Below are 23,402 nucleotides of genomic sequence, written 5' to 3'. Positions count from 1 at the left end.
CTACCCCTTATTTTGGGTGAAGACCGGCTTTTGGCAGCGCGCGCTCGCTTGATCTTCCATTTACCAGAGCCCACTCAGCCAGAAAATCCAGCCACGAGTATAACGCTTCTGGCCGCTCAGCGTTTGGTTCCGAGAGTGGTCAATGCCGTCATTTTAGCCCGCTCAAAACAAGACTGTCTGCAACGAGAACCCTTACCTTCGTTAGAAGAGCCTCGTTGGCAAGCTTTGGCGGCGAAGATAATTCCGTTGGACAGCAGCACTGCCGCACAACTCTGCACTACGGTGCCTGTAACCATCCACCCCAAACTTCCACCAGCAAGTCTAGGCAGCCAGCTCTCCCCTGTACAGCAGTCTGTCATTGCTGACACACTGGCCAAGAACAATGCGGTCTTTTCTAGCCATGAAGATGATATTGGTCATTTTACCGAAATTCAAAATCGAATTGATTTGGTGCCCGTAGAGCCGCAGCCCTTACACATACACACTAGAAGACAGGCATTTCCTTGAAAGGCGAATAAAAAAACTCCTTGCTCAAAATATCATCCTCCGTGTATCTGGCCCGTGGATATTCCCAGTCCTTGTGGTGCCTCGCCGTGGATAGAAGTGCTTCTGTGTGAATTACATTCCACTTAATGAATGTACGATCAAGGTTGCGTACCCCCCACCACTGGTGTCATCATACGTTTCAGTTTATTTCTTTAACAAGCAGTTATACATGCTTACACAAGTATAGAGAAGGAGGTCCCAGATCATTTGGCTGAAAGGGGACCTCCTGTCAGAAAATATGTACATTAGAGCAAATACACAGCATAAAACAATACAATCACCACTAAGTGTAAGATTATACAAAGTAAATGTAGTACAAACAGAAACCAAAAATACTTATAAAGGCTTCAAATGAGAAAAAACACTAAGCAAAAAGGAAGAACGGTAAGGAAATAAGCAGGAGTGAACTGAATAGCTTAGGTATGTTGATTATTTTGCCTATCTAGTAGAATAGTGAATAACGTTTTCTTGAAGGAGCCTAAAGTTGAAGAGCGCTTGACATCTAGTGGGAGGATGTTGCAAGTAGGTAATGCTGCGCAATATCCGGATTGTTTTACAAAATTGTATGTATTAGTGGCAATAAGAAATTTTTAGCTGCAAATCTTGTGCGATTCAAGTTAGCCAAAGTAGCCTCAGAAAATATATTTACTGGGGAGGATTACATGTTACCTAAAATAATATTACGGTTAAGTTATATTTAACAAGATCTTTTACTGAAAGTGTATCGTAGTTTAGAAGCATATCAGAAGCATTGCAGTAGAATGAGCTGAACGACAATATTCGGATGGCTTGATGATGCAAGTGTTGAGTGGTGCTATATGATTTGGATATGTGCTACCCCATGCTGTAATTCAATAACTGACATGGCTGTGAATAAAAGAATAATACAAGGTTGGCAATATTGGTTTCCTCAATTAATATCTAGATTTAAGTAAAATTCTAATTCCGGGAGAAATGTTGCGCTTCCAATAGGTTATATGCATCGTAAATTTAAAGTTTCTGTCAAGAATTATTCCAAGAAATGAGCATTCATTAACTGCACTGATGTCAAGAAAGTTTAGGTTGACAGTGGGAATGAATTCTTGTGTCCTACAATTCGAGTGAAGGAGCATAAAAGACGTTTTGGTAGGATTGATTCTTAGCGAGTTAAGCTGGCACCACGTTAAAATATTTTTCAAATCAGTGTTTAGCTTAGTAGACAGAGAAGTTAGGGAACGATTCGTTGCAAGTAATGCAGTGTCGTCAGCGTAAAGAAAGGCCTCGGTATCTGTTAAACAACCGGGTGAGTCATTTATATCAATTGATCGATAGAGCAACAAAAACTGATCCTGCGTAGAAACAGGTATCTATAGCGCTTTTTATTTTATCCGTGAAAGGAAGTGTAGCACAGTCAGTCGAGGATCCTACCTTGAAGCCAAATTTATTTGGCGAAACGATGTTAAATTTTTAGAATTATCTGGTTAAGCGCATTTCACTACATTTTTGATAACATTGCTGCAGAAAGAAAGAATAGCAACAGGGCGATAAAGCCAGTCAGCCTGAGACCACAGGACTATGAGAAAGAAGCATTCATCACCCACCATGGAACTTACATGCGGGCCCGAATGCCATTCGGATTAAAGAGTGCATCGTCCACATTTCAGCGAGCCACGCAACTGGTATTACAAGACGTTCAGCCTCGCCCGGACAAATGCGGCATACCAGTATACTTCGATGACATCCTTGCCTACGGAGAGTCTTTCACTACATTCTCAGATTTCATGGAAGAGGCCATTCAGTTGATGCATACCAGTGGACTTAAGGCCTCACTAGAAAAAATGTTCCTTCGGTCTCGCTAACAGCAAATTTCTCGGGTACATCATATCAAGTGAAGACCAACGCCCGGATCTAGAAAGAGGAGCTGCCGTGTAACGTATCGCAACTCCCCGAAAGCAAAAGGAAGTCGTTGTTTGGATACAAACAGCCAGCTTTTACCATCAATTCTTGAGGAGCTTCGCTAAAGTTGTAGCCCCTCTTCAAGCCCTCGTCAAGTCGTCCACATTTCTATGGTACCCAGAATGCGAAAGTGCCTTCCAGACTATTCGCTCAGCCCTCACAAAGCCACCACTACTTGCTCATTTCAATCACTCTGCAGCAACTGATGCTTCTGGTGAAGCCATAGGAGCAGTGTTGTCACAATTTAAGAATGGCAAAGAACGTGGTATTACCTAAGCTAGCCGACCTCTGACACTAGACGAACGCAAGCCCCACAGTAACGTGTGGAAAGGCATTGCAGTACATTGGGCAATAGCAGTGAAATTTCGTCAGCCTCTAATCAGAATGAAGTTCGTCCCAGTTACAGATAACTGGACTGTTGCTTGCTTGACCAAGCGTGCGCAACAATCTTCCAGATTTAGGCCCATGCTCCAAGACTTGTTTCAATTTGACTTCTCTGTAAGACATTTGCCTGGCCGGCAGAATGCTGTAGCTTACAATTTGTCTCTACGTTTGTGTGCAGTCACACACTCTACCCAAATGCTGGCTACCACGCAATAAGAATACCGTGAATGCAGTGCAATTCTCAAAACCTTGCAAGTGGATGATGCTCTTGCCGAGTTCAACCTAATCGACTACATTCTATAGCATCGGACACATTCACGAACCTGTGCTGTAGTAGCGCCATCGTCATGGCGCCCCGCCATTTTCTCGCCACTAGATGATGGTACAGGTCACTTCGACGTTAAGCGGACTTTACACAAAGTGCAAGACTGCTACTGGTGGCCAGATATGGAAAAATTAGTCAAGACCTACGTGTCTTCGTGCCAGTACTGCCAGAAGTATAACCGTCCAACCTCAAGAAGTCTTGGTTTTCTTGGCAAAATGCCCACTTTAGTTGTTCCATTCTCAAGCATTGCTATCGATCACATAACTACGCCTCCCGGCAAATCGTCACTGTACAAACTGAACGTGATTGATTACGCGACTCGCTTCATTGCTCCAGCCGCTGTTTCGTCAATCTCGGCACGCGAAGCTATTCAGACTTTGCATAAAGTGCTTTACTGCTTTGGTGCACCTAACCACTGCCTCCAAGACTATGGGTCGGCCTTTGAGTCCACAGAGATCAAGGGGCTCATGCGTCTACATAACCTTGAGCTGCACTTTTTCATAAGCCTACCGACCTGAAGGGAACGGCCTTGTTGAACGTATCAATGGCACATTATTTACAACATTACGGAAAATATGTGCTTTTGGAACATTTATCATGGCCTGCAAAGCTCCAAGAAGAAGCCTTTGCGGTCAACAGTTCAGTGAATTCTAGCAGAAGCTTTTCCCCATTCCACTTACTCTTCAGCTACGTGTCTAAGGTTTCTCTCCACCAACAACGGTCGCTCCAACAAACCGACCTTGTTCAGCGCGTCTTCGACGTAACAGTGCAAGGTACAGATGAATCTGCCATTTCAGAAGCAGGTCAATCCTCCCGCAAACGCCACTATGATAGTGCTGATCGCTCTCATAGCTTCACAGTACGTGACATAGTGTGGATCAAATGTTAAGCGTTAGCGCCCCGCGACAAAATGGCACCACCCAACAGAGGGCTCTGCCGTCTCGCTGAGCAGTTTACTGCCTTCCCATGCAAGACTTTGGGTGTGTCAGGAATGCCAGCTCGCCTGCTTAAGCAGCCAAGAACTGTGCATGTTTCGAAAATTAAGTTGTATGTGTCTCCGTCATCTTCTGCGGCACACCTTTCATCCAGCTTTGAAGGGGAGACATCCTCCACTACAGTGCCTGATGATGAAACGGCCATCGACCAGACGCAGCCTCAGCGCCGACAGCGTGTGCGCCACCTTTCCCGTCACTTGCGAGACTTCATGCTTGAGTGAGTATGGACCCGAAGTTAGACCAAGGAACTTGGTCATACAGACAGGGGTGGAATGTGGGCGATATGATGTGCTCGGCCCTGTTGGTGTGGGCTGCTACAGATGACGCAACGTGTCCTGCACCGCGCGTAGCCGCGCCGATATCGTCACCTACTTTTCCTACTTTGGTTTCCGGGAGCCTCGCCTCATTTTTGCTGTTTGCCCGCGATGGGCGAGTTAGTCAAGCCATGTCCGCCGGAGTGCTCAGTCGTTGTGTTATAATGTATATGTAGTGTTAACCCGCATTAAACCGTTTCCGTACGACTCAACTCTTCCTGCGTCCAGCCCAAACCTCACGGTGCTTGGTAGAGCCTGCATCCTGCCTCCAATTTTCTCGCCTACCATTGGGAAAGCTAGCAAATGCAGTTTTTGAAGGAGAAACTTCGTGTTCGCGCACTGTCACAATTCCTCCTCCTCACCCGGCAAATTTACTCACTGTTTGTGTGGCAGGTGTTTCTGTCGACGCGCTTATAGCCCCTGGTGCCGCCCTCTCTCTGATACATCGCGACCTACGCTTCCGACTCCGCAAAGTGCAAACACAGTATGTTGGCCCGGTCTTATGTGGTGCCAATGACAGTCCGATTTAGCCTACCGAACAGTGCACCGCTCGTGATTTCTTGTATGCTGCGTCTGCTGTCATTTCCTGTGGACAACCACTTATGCATATTACGAACACTGAGCTCTCTCACATGGCTGATTCCTCGCCGCCAAGCATAGTCACAGCGGCAGATTTTGTCTTTTCACCCAGCCATGCAGGTATTGTTACGGTTCACTCAAGAGACGATATAGGCGGTGACGCTGTCGTTTCTCCTTATCAACGCTGCCTTTTCTGGGGAATCGAAATCACCTCTTGTGCGTTTTTCACGCGGCTGCGCCAGTCTGACCACATTGAAGACAAGGCCAGAGCAACTTCTACTGCCAAAGGGGTCCACTCTGGCCAGCCTTGTCGACGCCGCACCAGGGATGCTACAACGGAAAACTATCCCAATTTTTTCTATTCAAATTTTGCAATCAGTCTCCCGCGATTGGTAAAAAACTTTTTGGACCACGTCTACTTCAACTTTCTGTCACGCGACGTCACGAAAACCACGATAGCTCCCCCTCTGATATGACGTGTACCCACTGATTATGCATGATTTGACCGAACAAAAGAAAAATAGTTATTTCTGATTCGACGCGTTTCCGTCATTAGCCCTCGGCTATTGGTCATATGATTTCGGGTTGCACCCACTCCACCTGCCTGCCACGCGACGTCACAAAACCTCCAAACCTCACTGCGTCAAAGGGACGTGTACGCGTTAAAGATGCTTTCATATGCCGAAGAAAACTGAATTTTCTTCTGAATAGCCGCTGGCTGCCCCGTTCAAAGGAAGAAAAGATAGCAGCCACCGATCGCTCAGGCAATGCCTACTCGCACCTGCCAGAGAGCATGGGTTTATTTGCGTATATTAAAACTTTGTTCGAAGCCGTGTACAGTTTTCGAGCACGAGGACCCGTTTCAGCGGCATTCTTAACCTTATGTTGCATGCCGGCGTAATTTCGGACCAGTCACCGCAAGCTAATTAAACGAAAGCGGACCAGTCAAAGACGCCGGCACCTCCCTCTTCATCCGGTTCTCGATTTCCAATGTGGTGGCTCGGCCTCATCGAATCTCTCTCCACTTAAACGTGCTCTGTCGCCTCTTGTCAGCCAATTAGATAAGGCAAGCCGCTCAGTGCAGGCGATGTTATTCGTTTTTCAAGCAAACAAAAGGGACCTTTTATGAACGAGGAGAGCTTTTTATTGTTCTCTTCAGACAACCTTGCGGGTGAATGCCCTATGCTTGCGTCGGCGGTTACGCAAGTTTGATGTCAGGCGATTGTATTAAGAACATATTTGAATAGCTTTAGGTTATACGGCCCCAGTATGTGTCGTCACTGCTTCACCTGCTTCGCCCCAGCCCAGGGAACGTTCACGCAGTGCTTTAAAGGCCACTATGAGTATAGATCTCAGCTTAACAGATACTTATGCCTTGCTGATCATCTCAAGGCAAGGAAACATAAAACGTGCGTTGACGTTTGTTCAGATGGATTGGCTCAAATAACAGTGGCCGCTCATCGCATCGAGACCCACGGATCTCGCGCAATTGGCCGCCATCCTTACCGTATATTGCTTCTGAACATAAGGTTATCGAAGACCAAGTCGACGACATGCTGGCGCGGAAGGCTCGGTACGCTTTTGCGTCGATTATGCGGCACCAAACAAAATTACCCCTAAGGATGCCTATATTGTGCTTCACATTGAATGTGCTTTGGATACCTTACAAAGTGCGTAAAAATTTTGGAGGCTCGACTTGCGCTCCGGCTATTGAGAGATCCCGATGCATGAGCCTGACCAAGACTGCCTTTGCCATACGTGATGGTCATATCGAATTCAATGTGATGCCCTTTGGAATGTGCCATGTGCCAGCCACATTTGAACTAATCATCGATACCGTATTGCCCGGCCTTAACTGAAAAACGTGTTCTTGTTACCTGGATGACATTGTCATCTTGTCCAGCTTCTTTCGTCGCCTAGAACATTAGACGACGTTCTCACGCGTGTATCCAAGGCCGGTCTGGAGTTCTGTACTATAAGGTATCGATTTGCGAGCCGCAGCCAAAAAGCACTAGGTGCTTACCCTTAAGAGTGCTTAAGAGTGCTTACCCGATGACAACAAAGTAGCTGCTATACTGCATTTCCATAAACCAACCACATCTAAAGACCTTCGCGCCTTTCTCAGATTAGCGTCCTACTAGCGCCGCTTTGTCCGCGACTTCGCTACGATCGCAGCTTCTTTTCACAAACTTCTGATCAATACCAAACCATTTACCTGGAGGGATGATGGCGAAACCGCCTTTTGCACCGTCCAACGATGTCTCACATCAGGACCAGTGCTTCTTGAATTTGATCCCACAGCTTCCTCTATCCTACCCACTGACGCAAGTGGGCATGGCATCGGCGCTTTCTTGATGCAGCGGAACCGTGCATCTGAAGAGCAAGTCGTGGCCTACTCGAACCGCACTCTCATTCCTGCTAAGCGAAATTATACCATCACTGAACAAGAATGTCATGCCATCGTATCGTCCCTACAAAAGTTTCTCTCGTATTTATAAGGCCGCCCTTTTCGCAATGATCACTGACCGTCATGTTCTGTTATTTATCCTCTCTGAAGAATTTCTCCAGACGGCTAGTCCTTTGGGTGCTGTGTGTATAGGAGTATGACTACGCTCTAACGTATAGGTCTGGCAGGCAACACCAAGACGCTGCCATTTTGTCTCGCTGACCACTGTCCCCAAATACCCAGGTTGCACATGCCATTTGTTCGGCACCACGAACCCAATCGACCCAGACGATGGTTCTTACTCGGGTGCGGTTCGTGATCTCGGTAGACATTAGTTCATCAGGGGACCTCGCCTCTCCCTAACGCACACACACATACAGCTGCAACATGATCGACTGGCTCACTGGCTTATCCTGTCATCCCAATACATAATAACAGGTTTGCAAAAAGGTAGGTCGTCAATCGACAGCGTAATTGACCTAGCAACGACTGTTGAAGACCAGAAATTTTGCCGTCAATTTTGGAGCTTGTACATTTTCCACTATATTCAGCCCGCAGTACAACAGGTAAACATTATTTTTCGGGTTAATTTTACCAGTTTCATATCCAACTAGTCTGATCGTAAAAATGTGCTCAATTTTTCAACGGCCGATGGGAATGGCCAGAAATTTTCGTACCCCAGGCAATGTAATTATTTACGGCTTGCATGGGCACTCACGACAGCGAGAAGTGCGAAAAGGCAAGAACATGGAAAAAATTTGGAGGACTTTTAAGCTTCGCATTTAAGAGTGGAACGCGATAGCATTCAAAGATCCCCGACTGCTTCTCACGCTTCCCGGCAACTGGAGCATATGTAACCGTAATGTTTACCTTGAAATGCTTGCCGTGAATGCTATGCACGAAGGCGATCTTTGTGGTAGAACCACGGCATCTTGCGTGGGCAGTGATGCGGCGGAGGTGAGCGCCAGCTCATCGCGCCGGCGCGCGCAAAATGGCAGATACCGTGGCCGGTCTCTGAATGCCGCGGCCGGTTTGTATGTGTGAATGGGTTTCTTTCTGCTCTCGCGTACTCGTCATGGTTGCTCAGTGGCTTTGTTTTTGGGCTGCTGAGCAAAAGGTCGCAGGACCGGATCCCGGCCACGGCGGCCGCATTTCGATGGGGGCAAAATGCCAAAATACCCGTGTACTTATATTTACTGCACGTTAAAGAACTCCAGGTGTTCGAAATTTCTGGAGTCCTCCAGTACGGCGTGCCTCATTATCAGAAAGTGGTTTTTTTCACGTAAAACCCCATAATTTGTTTTTTGAGTTTTCCCGTAACAGAGTTATGTTTTCCCGTATAGTAAAATTGCAGTCCTAGAGCTATCATGTCTGTATGTTTTCTGCGAGTCGTAGTTTAAGGTTTACAATATACCAGCCCAGGCGGACATATTTTGTGCTCTTTGATGAAGGACGAAATCAGATTTTACGAATTGAGCAAAGTTATCCTGCAGTGCGCATGTATTATAATCACGGTGTGCTACGCTTCATGTCATTGCATGAAATCAATAAATCGCATTGGTAGAGGGCGTTTCATAAGCAAACATGTAATTCATGCTCATTAACCTAAGGCTGTACATGTCTCCTTTAGGAAAAAAATGCCTTTTGTGGCCGAGTTAATAAACGGAACGAAGCCTGCAATGAATATTCGTCACAGGGATGACCCAAGTAAGAAACTATTTTGTTAGCAAGCGCTTCAGTGCAAATGCACTACATAGGGAGGAAAGTTATCGAGCACTCCTGATTTATATTAGGCCAAGTTGTTGAGTGAACCGTATGTTTTGAAGTATTCCACACAACGTAATCAGACCATTAGACAACACTACCAATTGCTACATAGGAACTATGGCCCGCTGTGATGTATATGACAGAAATTGTATATATAATTTAAATATTGACCGCCTATGTAGCCTGGTGGTTGGGTTTCTAATGAATGATGTGCCAAGCTGCATATCATGTAAAAAAACTGTTGCAGATACATTGGCTACCAAATGGCGAGCAATGTATTCTGTCGTTGTGCACAGGTAATGGCCTGTCGGACTTCATTACATAATCATTTCTTTGTCTGCATAGTGTGGCAGACACAACCAATCTCAGAAAACTAGTGAGCCCAATCCCATCCATACTTTTGATATATCTGGATTTTTGCAGCGATCCACTTCGTCAAATGTCCCTTGAAAGTAACCAAAAGTGTCTATGTCAGTCTGCTCATGAAATGGCTGTTGCGGCTTTCGTTATCAGCCACACTGCAGTAAGCTCCAAGTAGCGGAATGCATTGACCTAATCAAATTCAGTTTCGGAGAACGTATATAAGAAAAAGGAAGCATTATTAGTAGTAACAAGGAACGTAATGTTTTTGGCTTGTAGGTAAGACATGACGAAGTTCATAGCGCACAAAAAGGCGAGTACTCAGAAAGACGTGTACAACTGACCTGTGTACCTCTACACGCAGTGCTTGTGTATAGCACGTCTTTCTGTGCGTCTTTCCTGGACTATGGGTTGCTTTGAAACATTGTTCTCTATGTACTTATTCTGGTTAACCTCCCTGCTTCTGCTTTTCTCTTTCCTCACTTGCTCCCCCTATTCTCTATGTACGAAATAATGAGCCAACACTGTGTAAAGGAAGGCCCCTAGAATTCCTTCCGTTGTGTTTGTGGGAAAACTACTTAGTCGAGCCTAAGAAGCAGAAGATATCTGCTGGAATGGAACAAGGTTTAGCTGGAAGATACAAAAACGGGTCCAAGTAGTAAAGACCTGAAAGTGGAAAATACAGTCAATAGTCAAATAACTATAAATGCAGAAGGAAATCTTATAACACTGATCAGGTACTTTCTTCTCATGGCCTAAAGTGTCTCGTAGAAGTAATCTTAAGCATGGGCATACGGGGGGTAGGCTGATAAGTATTGAGTATTACATTGAAAAATTCCAGCTAGGAAATGCTAAGTGCCCGACAATTCTGCGTCTACCCTCCTAATTTCCTCAGTCAGGCGCTTGTCCTGCTACTTCTTAATTCCCTGCGGAAGAAAAGATATTTGCACGCTTGGAGTAACCGCCTGTTTGCAACAATAGTTGCATACACAGCCCTCCCTAATTGATGTTCTAATTGATCTTTCTTAGGCAAAACAAAACGTGACATTACAAAGGACAGATGTCTTGTCAAGGAAGTCCAATTTGCCATTTCCTTACCTGCAGTGCATGAAATGCCATTGACATGTAATATGACGACGCATTTAAATATTTTGTGGGGACTCATGAGGTTCCCAGTGCCACTCAATTGGGGACACTCGTGAATGGTGACTTATCTTTTGTCAGTAACGAAAACTGTTTGTAATAGGTAGGACCAAGATCGCGGAAGCTGACGCTACGATGGTGACTAGTGCGTCTGGTGACAGAGACGATCATATCGATTACAGCACAAGAATCTCTACAAGGAAACAAAATAATTTCAACACCTGTTGCTTAGCCACCGGTCTTCTAAGCTCACTCACATTCGCAGGAACTCCCTCATGTCCCATGGTTGGCTTTAACATTTGCAAGCACAGAGACAGAAGCAGACGTTCCACAAGGGATCACAATTTCAGTTGCGAAATGGCAGGTTCAAATTGACAAACCAGCGCTTAGCAATAGCGCATGAAGGCAGTCCCATAAACTTTCTTATAGCTCATCGCAGATCAGCTTTGCCTCCTTGTCTTGATGAAACGCGAGCTTCATCATACTCTTAATCTCTTCGACAGTGAACCTTTGCGCAGGTTGTTTTCTTTTACCTTAATCAGGACCTCTAGTGCCAAAGCTTTTTCTGGCATCACCAATGTAAGTTTCATCATCATCATCATCATCATCATCATCAGCCTGGTTACGCCCACTGCAGGGCAAAGGCCTCTCCCATACTTCTCCAACAACCCCGGTCATGTACTAATTGTGGCCATGCCGTCCCTGCAAACTTCTTAATCTCATCCGCCCACCTAACTTTCTGCCGCCCCCTGCTACGCTTCCCTTCCCTTGGGATCCAGTCCGTAACCCTTAATGACCATCGGTTATCTTCCCTCCTCATTACATGTCCTGCCCATGCCCATTTCTTTTTCTTGATTTCAACTAAGATGTCATTAACTCGCGTTTGTTCCCTCACCCAATCTGCTCTTTTCTTATCCCTTAACGTTACACCTATCATTCTTCTTTCCATAGCTCGTTGTGTCGTCCTCAATTTGAGTAGAACCCTTTTCGTAAGCCTCCAGGTTTCTGCCCCGTAGGTGAGTACTGGTAAGACACAGCTATTATATACTTTTCTCTTGAGGGATAACGGCAACCTGCTGTTCATGATTTGGGAATGACTGGAAGTCGTAAGGGAATACATCTACTTAGGGAAGGTAGTGACGGCGGATCCGGATCATGAGACGGAAATAATCAGAAGAATAAGAATGGGCTGGAGTGCGTTTGGCAGGCATTCCCGAATCATGAGCTTAAATCTTAGTAGCTGAATAAACCGCTGAATAAAAGAATAAAAGAAGACCGCTGAATAAAAAATAAATTGCCAATACACCCTCAAATTTAGAGCTACCTAATTCTATAAATAATTGTCAGGGTTCTCTCGTATAACAATCTGAAACGTCATATGTGAGTGTGTTCTTTTTTTCATTTTCTACTATCGGACATAATTTTGAGAAGCTGCGGTAGTAGCTGTTCCATAAATTCCCAACATGTTAATGATAATGTAAAAAGGCAAAAAGTCCTCTTTACGTTTGACCGTCCAAAAGATTATACCCAGAGAGGAACATAACAGTGCAATGGATAATATTCGAGACCTGTACAAAGCATTTAAAGACAACGCAGGTGTGGGGCAGATTCCTGTTTCGTTTGTCTCTACATTCGATCTAGGTTCTTTTAAGCAGAGTATTTGTTCGCTTTATAAAGGAAAAAAATTATGAGCAAGCGCCACTAGAGTTGTATAAGTAAGTCGAAGCATTCTGACACTTGCTCATTTCTGGGCATACGATGTAACGAATGTTGTAACTGTTGTGAATGTTGTTGTAAGGCCGGTGACAGTTCATTAAATATGCTCTTTATTTTCCTTGTAACATCCTTTGGCTTTTGATCTGACCAGCATATTTTGGTCTTTATCAAACTTTATCGGTCCCCATAAACCTGATGGGACTCGATAAAACTCTCCTCGATCTGTTATCTGATTTTATAGGCTGTTATCAGCCTTATCGGACTATATTCGTCCCTTAATAACCATTGTCGACCCTTATCTGTTCTTATAAACTGGATCAGAATTGCTCTGAACTTTATGAACCATTATGTGTCTTATCAACACTATCGCACATAATAAGACACTTATCGGGCGTTATCAACCTTATCACAGTTGACAGCAATATTATCAACTCTTATCAGTCGGAATTAGCTCATCCGAATCGATCTGACCCTTATAAAGCCTTAGCTATCCTTATCAAACCTATGAGGCATGATCTGCCCCTTATTAATCCTTATCTGTCATTATTAACCTTGTCAGATTCGACCCAATTCTTATAAAAGGTTATCAGTCCCTATGAACCCTATCCGAATTCCTCTAATTTCTATAAGTCCCGATCACTCTTTAACACCTTACTCATCCGGTTCGAAACACTATCAATCGCGATCACACCCATATGACATTTAATAAACTTCAAAACTACAATTATGGTGTATAATTGTATAACTAACACTTTTCTACTTCACTCTTCCTTACTCATGTCTTCCCAGTTTCCGACACGAGGCTACGAAGCCGGAAACTTCTTGCGGTCACTTGTAAAGAATGCACGCGGCAAAAGGCGCCTGTCTAGCACTTGGCGCAATTTGTGAAATAATCTTTTTGCTCAAGTAAAAGAAATTAAATATCTTTACGTTCAGCTTAAACACCATTACAAAGACCTCAAATAATGTTGAAAGATAATTTCCATTCAGGATGTCTGGTACCTGCATAGATATAAAAAAGCGAAGTTGATATTAAGTTGATATTTATTACATACGTTTCGTCATCGCACGTATCTTCCGAGTACAATGGGTGTTGGATCTCCACCATAGTCGGTGTCCTCGCCGACGCCGCAGGCGTTGTTGCCTTGGTGTTCGCCTGTCAATTCGTCCGTCTCTGATGCCGGAAAACCGAACTCCGTCGGTGATGTGGCACCCTGGCCTCACCAGTTAGGCCTAATTCCGGATTGGGCCGCTACTCTTTCGTGCGAACGCTGCGAGCGCAGAGCGAGCCGACGCACCTAACATCGGCTCAGGCAATTTTCCTCTGGTTTACCAAAAATTTCAAGAGACCCCCTGAAATGTTGCTTCTACTAGGCCGATCACATAACCCGGCGCCTGAAGATACCGCAACTCGACCAGGTGAGCCGCTTTTTGGGCTTTTTAGGCCCATTTTTGTCTCCGCCACTTCACCCAACTCAGCCTAACGCCCCGGACTCGATCTCCACCGTTCTCCGCGGCCACCATGGCGGCCTCTACTTGGCGCGGGTACGATCCCGAGAAAATGACGTGGTCAGAAATCGTCGCAGAAGCCCCGTCTTCGCTTGAAACTTGCACCCCAACTGAGGAGATAGTGGATTGAGGCCTTTTCTCGTTGGTGGCACTTCGTTAACGCCACAACGCTCGAACACCTCGGCGGTCCACGGACTCTCCATGAGTGCCGGTGTTTGTGTGCTTCCGAATCCTGCAAAGTCCAACCCTCAGCTCTCGCAAGCAGTGGGATGGAAGAAATGGCGGCCCACCGCTATGCCTTGACTCCGCAAAGAAGCTTTCACCATTGTCACCAAGCCCAGAGTGACGATCTCCCTGAAGACAGCCCTGCAGAACAGTGAGCTTGGTGCTTTGCTCTCTGTCTGTGTAAATCCACATTTGGTGGACATTTTTAGTGTCTGGCCCATCTGGGACCAGAGTGTAGTCATTGCCACGACTCGAGACGTCATTGCGGCGAACGCGCTCGCTCGTGAACTTACGCTCAATGCTTCCAAAGGCACCATCCCGGTGGTCGGACACGCCAAAGGGAACGGCGAAGTCTGCAGGATGATTAATACGGTCCATGAGCAGGAAACTTCTACCACCCTGAAATCTAAAGTTGAGTGGCGCGGAGGAGAGATAGCCTTCATGCGCTATCTGGGGAAGTCGACGATTGCCCTAATCACCTTCGTGGGACACAAAGTACCGCGTTACGCGCACTTTAACAGTGTGGTGACTGTGGTGCGCGAATATAAGCGGACTATTCCCGCGTGTTTCCGGTGCGGCACTATCGGTCACCTTCCGGATTTATGCTCGAATCCTCAAGGCAATCGTTGTGGACGCTGTGGCGAAACCGTCGCAGTTCTCGAAGGCGGCAACGTGGCGCCGCACGAGTGCACTCCTTCCTGCATCGTGTGCGGTGGCGGTCATCTTACAGGCTCGTAAGACTGCAGAGTTAAATTCCGACGGCTGCAACAACCAGGCAACCCGACCGGTCAACAAAGCCAACCTCGGACTTCAGTGCCCTCGGCTCCTGACACCATTCCAAAAGCTGCCATGCCTAGCAACAAGATGACGAAAGGCTCAATCGGACCTACGCCACCGGTGGGCACTTTGCCTGGACGTGCTCCAAGTCTCCTCGGTCAACTAAAGGGAAAGCATCACGGGATCCAGACGCCCCTACATTCCAAGGCGGGGAAAGTAGGGGCGTCTGGATCGCGTCTGGCGTCTTTCCTGGCTCTTCAGGTCCCTGCGTCTGGCGCTCCAAAGAATACGCCTCAGCCCGAGGTAGGTAGCCGCGACGGGCCTCCTCCGCCTCGCTGCACTCCCCTACCTTCGCCCCCACCAAAGCTTTCTCCTCATCCCCCCCTTACTTCTGAGGTCGCGGACTTCCGCCACGAGCTCGAGACTCTCCGGGCACAAAATGCTCAAGTTAACGTCACAATTCAAGCGCAAGAAACGGCTCGGCCCTCCCCGCCCCCTGCTTAGGTAGCTCCGGAACCGATGCAAGTGGTGCCGGCGGACCTGACACCCTCTAGCTCTGACGTGCATTTCACCGCCCTCCATTAATTACTTAATAAATTAATTAATTTGGTCGTATAATTAATGACTCAGATATCAATATTTTGCTAAATTTAATGTTGGCCGTCACGGCGGTTAATGTTTTGCCAAAATAATGTTGGCCGTCACGACGGGTGAAGGCTGCCGTGACGGCCAACATTAAGACGTGGCTAGAGTCAAACCCCGGCTTCTCCGCCGAACGCGACTCCTCAAAGACGCGAATCGCCTATCAAAATTACCCGACCCATCGATCTAACTGAACTCTTGGAGGAGCCGGAATCGCTCCCGCTGCAGGCGATGGAACCTGGACCGATTCTCCAAGGCGATCTCCTTTCAAATCAACATGGCTGCGTCCCCTCTCAATCAACCCCCTAAAGGGCGGCGCCCCCCGCAAAGAGAACCAGCTCTCTCGTACAGTGGAACTGTCTGGGTTTCAAAGACAGGATGAAACATGCCCACGTAAGGGCATACATTGACAATCTCGAATACCCCGCCGCAGTCCTTGCGCTGCAAGAAACCGGGGCTGCGGTTAAGCTCTCGGGCTATAACGCTTTTCAGCGAGACCCGTTCACCTGTATCCTAGTGAATAAAGGTTACACGTCGCAGGAGATTGATCTTGACCTAAATCTGGAATATTCGTACGTGGTGGTCTCCGCGCTCCCCCTGGAGCGAACAGATAGCCCCGTACACGTACATAATATGTACTGCCCTCCGAAACTAAAAAAAAAAACGTCACTTTTTCTAACATCTTTAGCGCAGCGGTAAGGATCGCAGGTCACGATCCCTTGATGAAAGTGGGCAATTTTAACGCCCCCTGTCCCATGTGGGGCTATCGCAAGGAAGAGCGGCGTGGTCGTAAGGTGGCGGGTTCTATCTACGCTGCGCATCACTCTTCTAACCGACCCGGTTCACCCAACACGTGCAGGGAATTCCGTCACTTGGGACACCTGCCCCGACCTAACCCTCAGGAAACACATCCGACACACAGAGTGGATCAACACCGTGGACACCCTGGGTAGCGCCCACTGCATACTGAACACTGTCATTTACACTCGACCCTTACATAGCCCTTTTCCACAAGCCAAACTTCCCGACTTGAATACTTTACGTCAGGCCCTCCCAGTAACTTCCCTCTTGGAACAAGGCTACTCCGCCTGGGCGCACGGACTCATGCAAACACTCCGTTCACGCGGATGCGCCTATCTAAATACATGTAGAAGGAGAATTCGTTTTTTTTCGGAAACTACTTCACCAACTTTGATGAGGTTTGTTGAATTTAAAAGAAAAAATTAAATTCTAGTGATTGTTTGTTTCGAATTTTCAATTTAGGTCGTCAATAGCTTACTTAAAAGTGCCAAAAATCGAAAATTTTTAGAAAATGAAACAGTGATGTTTACAACTCTGTAAATCAGCAATGAAAATTGATATCATTTCTTTGAATTGCACATAATAATACATGTACAAAGTACAAAATTGATGTCACACATGAGTCTCAAGAAATTAAGTATTATGGAAATACGGCTTTTGCAGAACCCTTGTACATAACATGACCAATTGACATAAATTACAAATAAATATATCGAATTTGTCCGCTTTGAATGGTGTAATGGACGCCGTTTACACAACCACGATATCTGTTCTTGATGCAGAGCTGTTAATTTGTAAACTTCGTGCTTCTATTCTTTTACGAAGTTTCGAATATTTCAAAATATTTTAAACAAAGAGCGGGCCCTACATAGATATTCCGCTTCCGACACACACTAAAATTTTACTTACTCTCTCAAATGCAACAAAGTTTATTAAAATCGATTCAGGCATTATCTCAGAAAAGCGTTTCTGCGTTTCACATGTGTCTGAATAGACCGCGTCGGAGTTGGGCCCGAGCTAAAACTTCCTCTTAAACAATTTGTCTAGGGATCAAATACATGAATAATAACTGCATTGCCATTACCAAAGATGCTGCAAACGAATTCTTGAACGCTACGCACTGTCAATACAAGTAAAATGTGTATTTTTTCAAAAAATATTGTACTGGTATGTACAATATATTGTGCCCAAATATTGTGCCCAACAAACTGATGTCAATGCTTCCATGTTTCTTGCCTATTTAGTATGAAAGAAAATATCAGACGCACTTTAGAACTACATCAGTTCGAAACCAGAAAAGCAGTGCATGTCGCTGATATGAAAAATGTAAAGGCCATGAAATGAACAAGTCGAGGCCAAATATGTTAATGAAACTTTGTCATTCACGATCCTTGTTCACATTCTTGTACATATGTAACGTCCAGTGAAAAATCTCAATGACGCTGTCATTTGTTCCAATGCATTAAGCAGCAGCAGCTGTCACCGGTCGTGTATCGTGAACAATTGCGCCGAAATTATAGTTGCAACAGAGAGAATGTATCAAAAGCAGAAGTTCTGCAGAATATGCGAGGGCGAGTCAAATGAAAGTGAGCCAATGCGAATATATGACAAACGGGGTACTTTATTTAAAAGTAGCCTCCATGAGCATTTATGCATTTGTCCCATTGACTAACGAGTCGCGTAATCCCCGTCTCATAAAGCTCCATGGGTTCTTTCTTCAAAACTTCGGCAACTGACTTTCCCGTCATCGTCCGAGACGAATCTGGTTCCCTTGAGCTGTTTTTTCTGTTGCCCCAATATGTGGAAGTCGCAAGGCGACAGGGCTGAGCTGCATGGCCGATGTTGCAGCGCTTCCCGCTTGAGCTTTGCCAGTCTTGTATACACCACATCAGCGACGTGAGGACGGGCATTGTCGTGGAACAAGATGACCCAATTCGTCAATTATTCACGTAGTTTGTCCTTGATTGGGACACGCAGCCTATCCGGCGTCTCACAATATCGGAAACAATTCACAGTCTCTCAAGATTTAGCAAATTCTGTTAGTAATGGCCCTTCACGATCGAAAAATAAATTAAACAACACCTTTCCGGCGGAAATGACGGCCTTTGCTTTCTTTGGGGGTGGTGCATTCGAATGTTTCCATTGTAAGCTTTGCCGTCGTGTTTCAGGCTCGTAGTAGTGGCATGATGGTTCGTCTCCGATCACAATTGCAGACGAGAAATCGTCACCCTTATTGTGATACCGGCTTAGATGACTAAAGGCAGCGCCGACCTTCTCTGTATCCTGGTGGTGGTTCACTTGGGCATCTATTGCGCACACAAGAGCCGATAACCAAGATGTTCATGAATTGTGGCGTGAATGGAGACGGTGAACAGAACAATGACTGATGTTCACATGCTCTCCCAGTTCATCGATGCTTATCCTCCGTTCTTGTGTCATCAGCTCATCAACCTATGCAATTTTGTTAGTGGTCCGGTCTGGAATCGTCTTTGCATCTTTCACGTCCATCTTTGAACTATTCGTTCTAACGCTTCACAGTGGCCAATGAAATGCGATGTTCAATGTACACGGCAGCCATACGGTGACTAATTTCTTTTTGGGAAACACCTTCAGCTGTCACAAACATCACAGCACCACGCTGGTCAACTTCTGGAGCGTCCATTACGTTACGTAACCATGTTCAACCCAGTGTATGAGCGCATTAAAACATTTATCTTCACACCTGCGTGTTACTTTTGTAATTGAGAGATGACTGTCTTCTAAGCACAGGCTTTGCAGATAAATAACAGAACCATAATTGTTCAGGGTGGGTAGGCTCATTTTCATTTGACTCGCCCTCGTACATTAGAAATGCGAAGAGACAATGGAATATACAGATGCGAAGATACAAGTTGTATAAGGGCAAAAAAGTGACACTGGAAACAAAGTTCACTGCACGTATGCACAAAACCTCGCAAAAGGTATCTAAACATACGTATAAGTCCCCAGTAAATCTACGTATGTAAGAAAAATTCAAGGTATATAATGGGTCAAACAAGGCAAGTAAGCATGTTGCGCAATCACAGATTCACAGAATCCTAGATCCCTCCCCCATTCCTTCCTCCCCCCCCCAATGTATTGCGCGCGACGGAAAGCGGCGCGCTTGCTCCTGACTTTTCTCCCTTGCGCACACAAGACAGCCACCATCGTCGGCTCACCCATTCCCCCCCTCCCGCCACGCTTTCACTCGCACATACAGCATGCGGCGCGCGGTCACGATGTTATCGCCCTTGGACTTTATACAGAACATGAGGGCAACGGAGATGGCAGGAATGCGCCTAGAGTGTCGATATAATTGCTATCGCAATAATATAATAAGAGTATCTGGCAGCTGAAGCACCCATGGCCCATTACTTCGCGCAGAAAAGTAACAAAATAGAACTTTCACCATGCGACGTTACCCTGTGCCACAACAACGTATTTTTTTCTGTTTTGTGGTGGGGGCACCGTAATAAAAAAAACGAGAAGAAAATTATGTTGGTCACAATCGAATGCCTACTTTGGGCAACTAATGTGGCTATTAAAGAATATCGAAGAAAACACCAGCCGCTTGAACAACCAAGAACCATGCGCTTACTGCTCGGTATCCGACAACAGCGAGACAAGACTTTCTGGAGGGGTCATTTCTGGAGGGCGAGCGACCATTGTTTCTTTTTCTCACCTGCTAGATAGAAAGCGTCCAAAACTCTGCCAGGCGAAAATGCACTCGGCCAGAGAAAACCGAACGCGCATCGAAGTGCACCGCGCGGCGGTCGGGGCAACACGAGATAAACGCATGCGCTCTGGTTGGCTCTGGCAGCCCGCGGGTAGGGGAGCGCGAACAAAAAAATGGAAAAGGCTGAATGTGTTCTCGCGATTAAAAGTCAAACTAGAAAAAATAAATAATAACGTAGTCACCTACGCTGGCTTTAGTGTCTTCACTGGATGCTATGGCGCAAGTAAAAAAAATGTTATTTTTATGTGACGTCACGGCACGAATGAACCACCACAACGCTTCGTCTCATCGGGCCTCGCTGCGGGCTTTGTCAACTTGTCTGAGAGTGTGTTGATTTGGCTTGTCTCGTTGTATGGCCCGATGTACGACTTCGGAAAACGGTATGAATCTTTGGCGTCAAATATTTATGGGAGCATTAAACTTACAAAGTTCCGCAATTGAAAATCTAAAGCACTCGTTTGGAAATGTCAATGCACTTTTCACATCAAAAGTTTATGAGAACTTTATACCCATAAAGTTTCGGAATTGACATCCACGCGCTGCGTGGATTCCATGATAGAGTGTGGATTCCGCGGCCTCCGCGAGATGCCGCGGCGTCCTTGAAACTTTGTGCTCTGATGGGGCTGCTTGCGTTATATGACTCCCGGTGCATGGGCGTTTCCACGAAATCCAGCCCGAGTTCTCAATTTTCGCGGTGAAATGGCTTTTCGAGCGTGAAAAAGATGTTGTAGACAAAATCCAGAATAATTTCCGGCGCCTGGGGTTGCTTTGGCCGGCGGTGCATGGACCGCACGAAAAAAATTCGGGGGGGAAGGGGGCTTGAAGCCCCATAAGCCCCCCCCCCTCATGCTACGCCACTGCGTGATGCACCTCTGGGAAGCACGCGGCAGCCTAACCAGACGATGGCGGCAGCAGCAACACAATCGTAAACTCCGCACTCGCATCTCTGACCTTACTCAGCAAGCAGCCGAGCACGCTGCCCAGATCACCGACATTAACTGGGTATATAGATGTAACAGCGCAGCAGGACAGACGTTCAGCCCCAAAACTTGGCGGTTCTTCAGGCATCTCACAGACCCTACACAAACACGATCTGAAACCAAGAAACACATAACTCGGTTAACACAGACAACCTCCGGCCCATCTCCGTCACTTCATGTGTAGGGAAACTCGTGGAAACGATGGTCCGTGACCGCCTTTCGGAATATCTTGAGCGCAAGGACACCTTTGCCGAAAGCATGTTTGGCTTCCGACCTCATAAGTGGGCACAAGACATCCTTTTGCAGCTTAATCACAAGATCCTCGAACCTATAGAACACCCACTTAACGAGAAGATAGTCCTGGCACTCGACATCAAGGGTGCCTTTGATAATGTTAAGATCGCCGTCGCACATCTTAGCATCTTAGCGAGACCAACCGCGACGCTCGTACATTAAACTACATCAAACATTTTTTAACGGACCGCTTGCCCTATATACGCCTACAACATACCGAGTACGGCCTCTTTGAGATGGGAACACGGGGCATGCTACAAGGTGCTGTGTTGTCCCTGCTTCTCTTTAACATTGACATGACACACCTCCCGGCACAGCTGGCGGGTGTCGATGGTGTTGAGCGTCCGCTGTACGTCGGCGAAATCACCATCTGGGCCACTACGGGAAACATAGGACAGATGGAGGAATGCCTGCAAGCTGCGGCGAGCATAATAGACCAGTATGCCACCTACTGCGGCCTCCACTGCACCCCGCCTAAGTCTCAATGTGTGCATATTCGACCTTCCCCGAAATGCGAAATCTCAGTTCAGCTTTCTCTCCATCAGTGGCCCCATGCTAGAAGCTGAGGAGATTCGAAAACTCGGTCCCTTCATTAATCAACATCGCAAGGCAGACACAACTCTTGCCAAACTCCGCAAGGTCGGCAACCATGTGGGCCGGATGGTTCACCGCATTTCCAACAAGTGAGGAGGGTTGCGAAGTAAGGATGCGGTGCGGCTCGCACACGCCTTCGTAACTAGTAGAGTACTGTACTCGGCCCCATACCCACGCTTACGGAGACATGACTAAAATTGCTTGGAGGTAGTACTCCGCAAACTGCTCAAGAGAACCCTCGACCTCCTGATCTCGACTTTCAAAGCGCGTCTTCTCGCCTTAGGGAAGGTGAACACCTATCAGTAACTTCGCGAGGCGAATCTCGTTAACCAATAAACGGGTCTCGCCCAGACCGTGTCCGTTCGCCACCTATTAGACTGGTTACATATTAAACATTACCACTATACGATGGAAATGGTTCGAGTGCCCGAACTGTGGAGGCGCGCCCTCTACCTTCGACCCCTTCCAACTAAGATGAACAAGGAGGACCATAATGGCCGGCGCCAAGCGCGGGCGGATGCCCTGCACCGCCACTATGGCTTTACGAAACACGTCTTCTACGTCGATATTGCAGGCCCCAACCACTCCAGGGGGGCATGGTACACGGCTGCAATCATACACAAGGAAACACAAGTGGACGGCCTCTCGTTCAAAGCACCGAGCTCAGCACATGCGGACGAGGTGGCGATCACCCTCGCAGCCTCCCATCCCGACTCTAAATTCATCCTTACAGACTCCCGTGGAGCCTTTCGTAACTCTCAATTCCGATGGATCACTCCTCTTGCCGACAAAATTCTTCGCCGCTGTATTCGCGACTGCGATCCAACTCATCGCTCAATAATATGGGTCCCCGGCCACCAAGGCATGCCAGGTAACGAAGCCGCCCATGAGGTGGCCCGCGCACTCACTTACCGGGCACCAGGCATCACTTGGGAGGACCTTGACGAAGATCACAGCCCTGTTCTTCCTATTAAAGACACTACTGAGCACTATTGTGCCGAACACCGCCGTTAACCAGTTCATATGAATGGATTGGGTAACGAACTCAGGCTCTTCACAAGCACGATGCTGTGCCGAGCGGTTATGAAGCGCTTTGATCCTTGTTTTTACGGCCGCGGCTCATGGTTTGGGCATGCAGGCGAAATCCTTCTCTCCCCCATCGCCCCTTCCCGACAGGAGTTGGAGGCGGCCCTTCTCGGCTGCCAAGCACTGTCGGCCCAACAAGCCCTAGCCGGGAGTGCCCGGCACTGCCGTGAGACGCTGCAGCAGGTCCATGGAGCCTCGCTCGAATGTCGCTGACGTCGACGGCCACACCT

At 46.8% G+C, this 23,402-nt stretch overlaps 1 long non-coding RNA gene across 1 annotated transcript in view; it reads left to right on the top strand.

Annotated features, from left to right (window-relative positions):
* LOC142559632 (uncharacterized) overlaps window positions 1–23,402 on the top strand; it is a 119,599-nt gene that overhangs the window by 72,576 nt on the left and 23,621 nt on the right. Inside the window, exon 3 of the long non-coding RNA XR_012823181.1 lies at window positions 9,155–9,231. This is a non-coding gene — a long non-coding RNA (uncharacterized LOC142559632). The remainder of the gene's footprint in view (window positions 1–9,154; window positions 9,232–23,402) is intronic.

The sequence above is a fragment of the Dermacentor variabilis genome, chromosome 10, assembly GCF_050947875.1.
Source record: "Dermacentor variabilis isolate Ectoservices chromosome 10, ASM5094787v1, whole genome shotgun sequence".
Taxonomy (NCBI): Eukaryota; Metazoa; Arthropoda; class Arachnida; order Ixodida; family Ixodidae; genus Dermacentor; species Dermacentor variabilis.
This window is presented reverse-complemented; position numbering and strand designations above follow the sequence as displayed.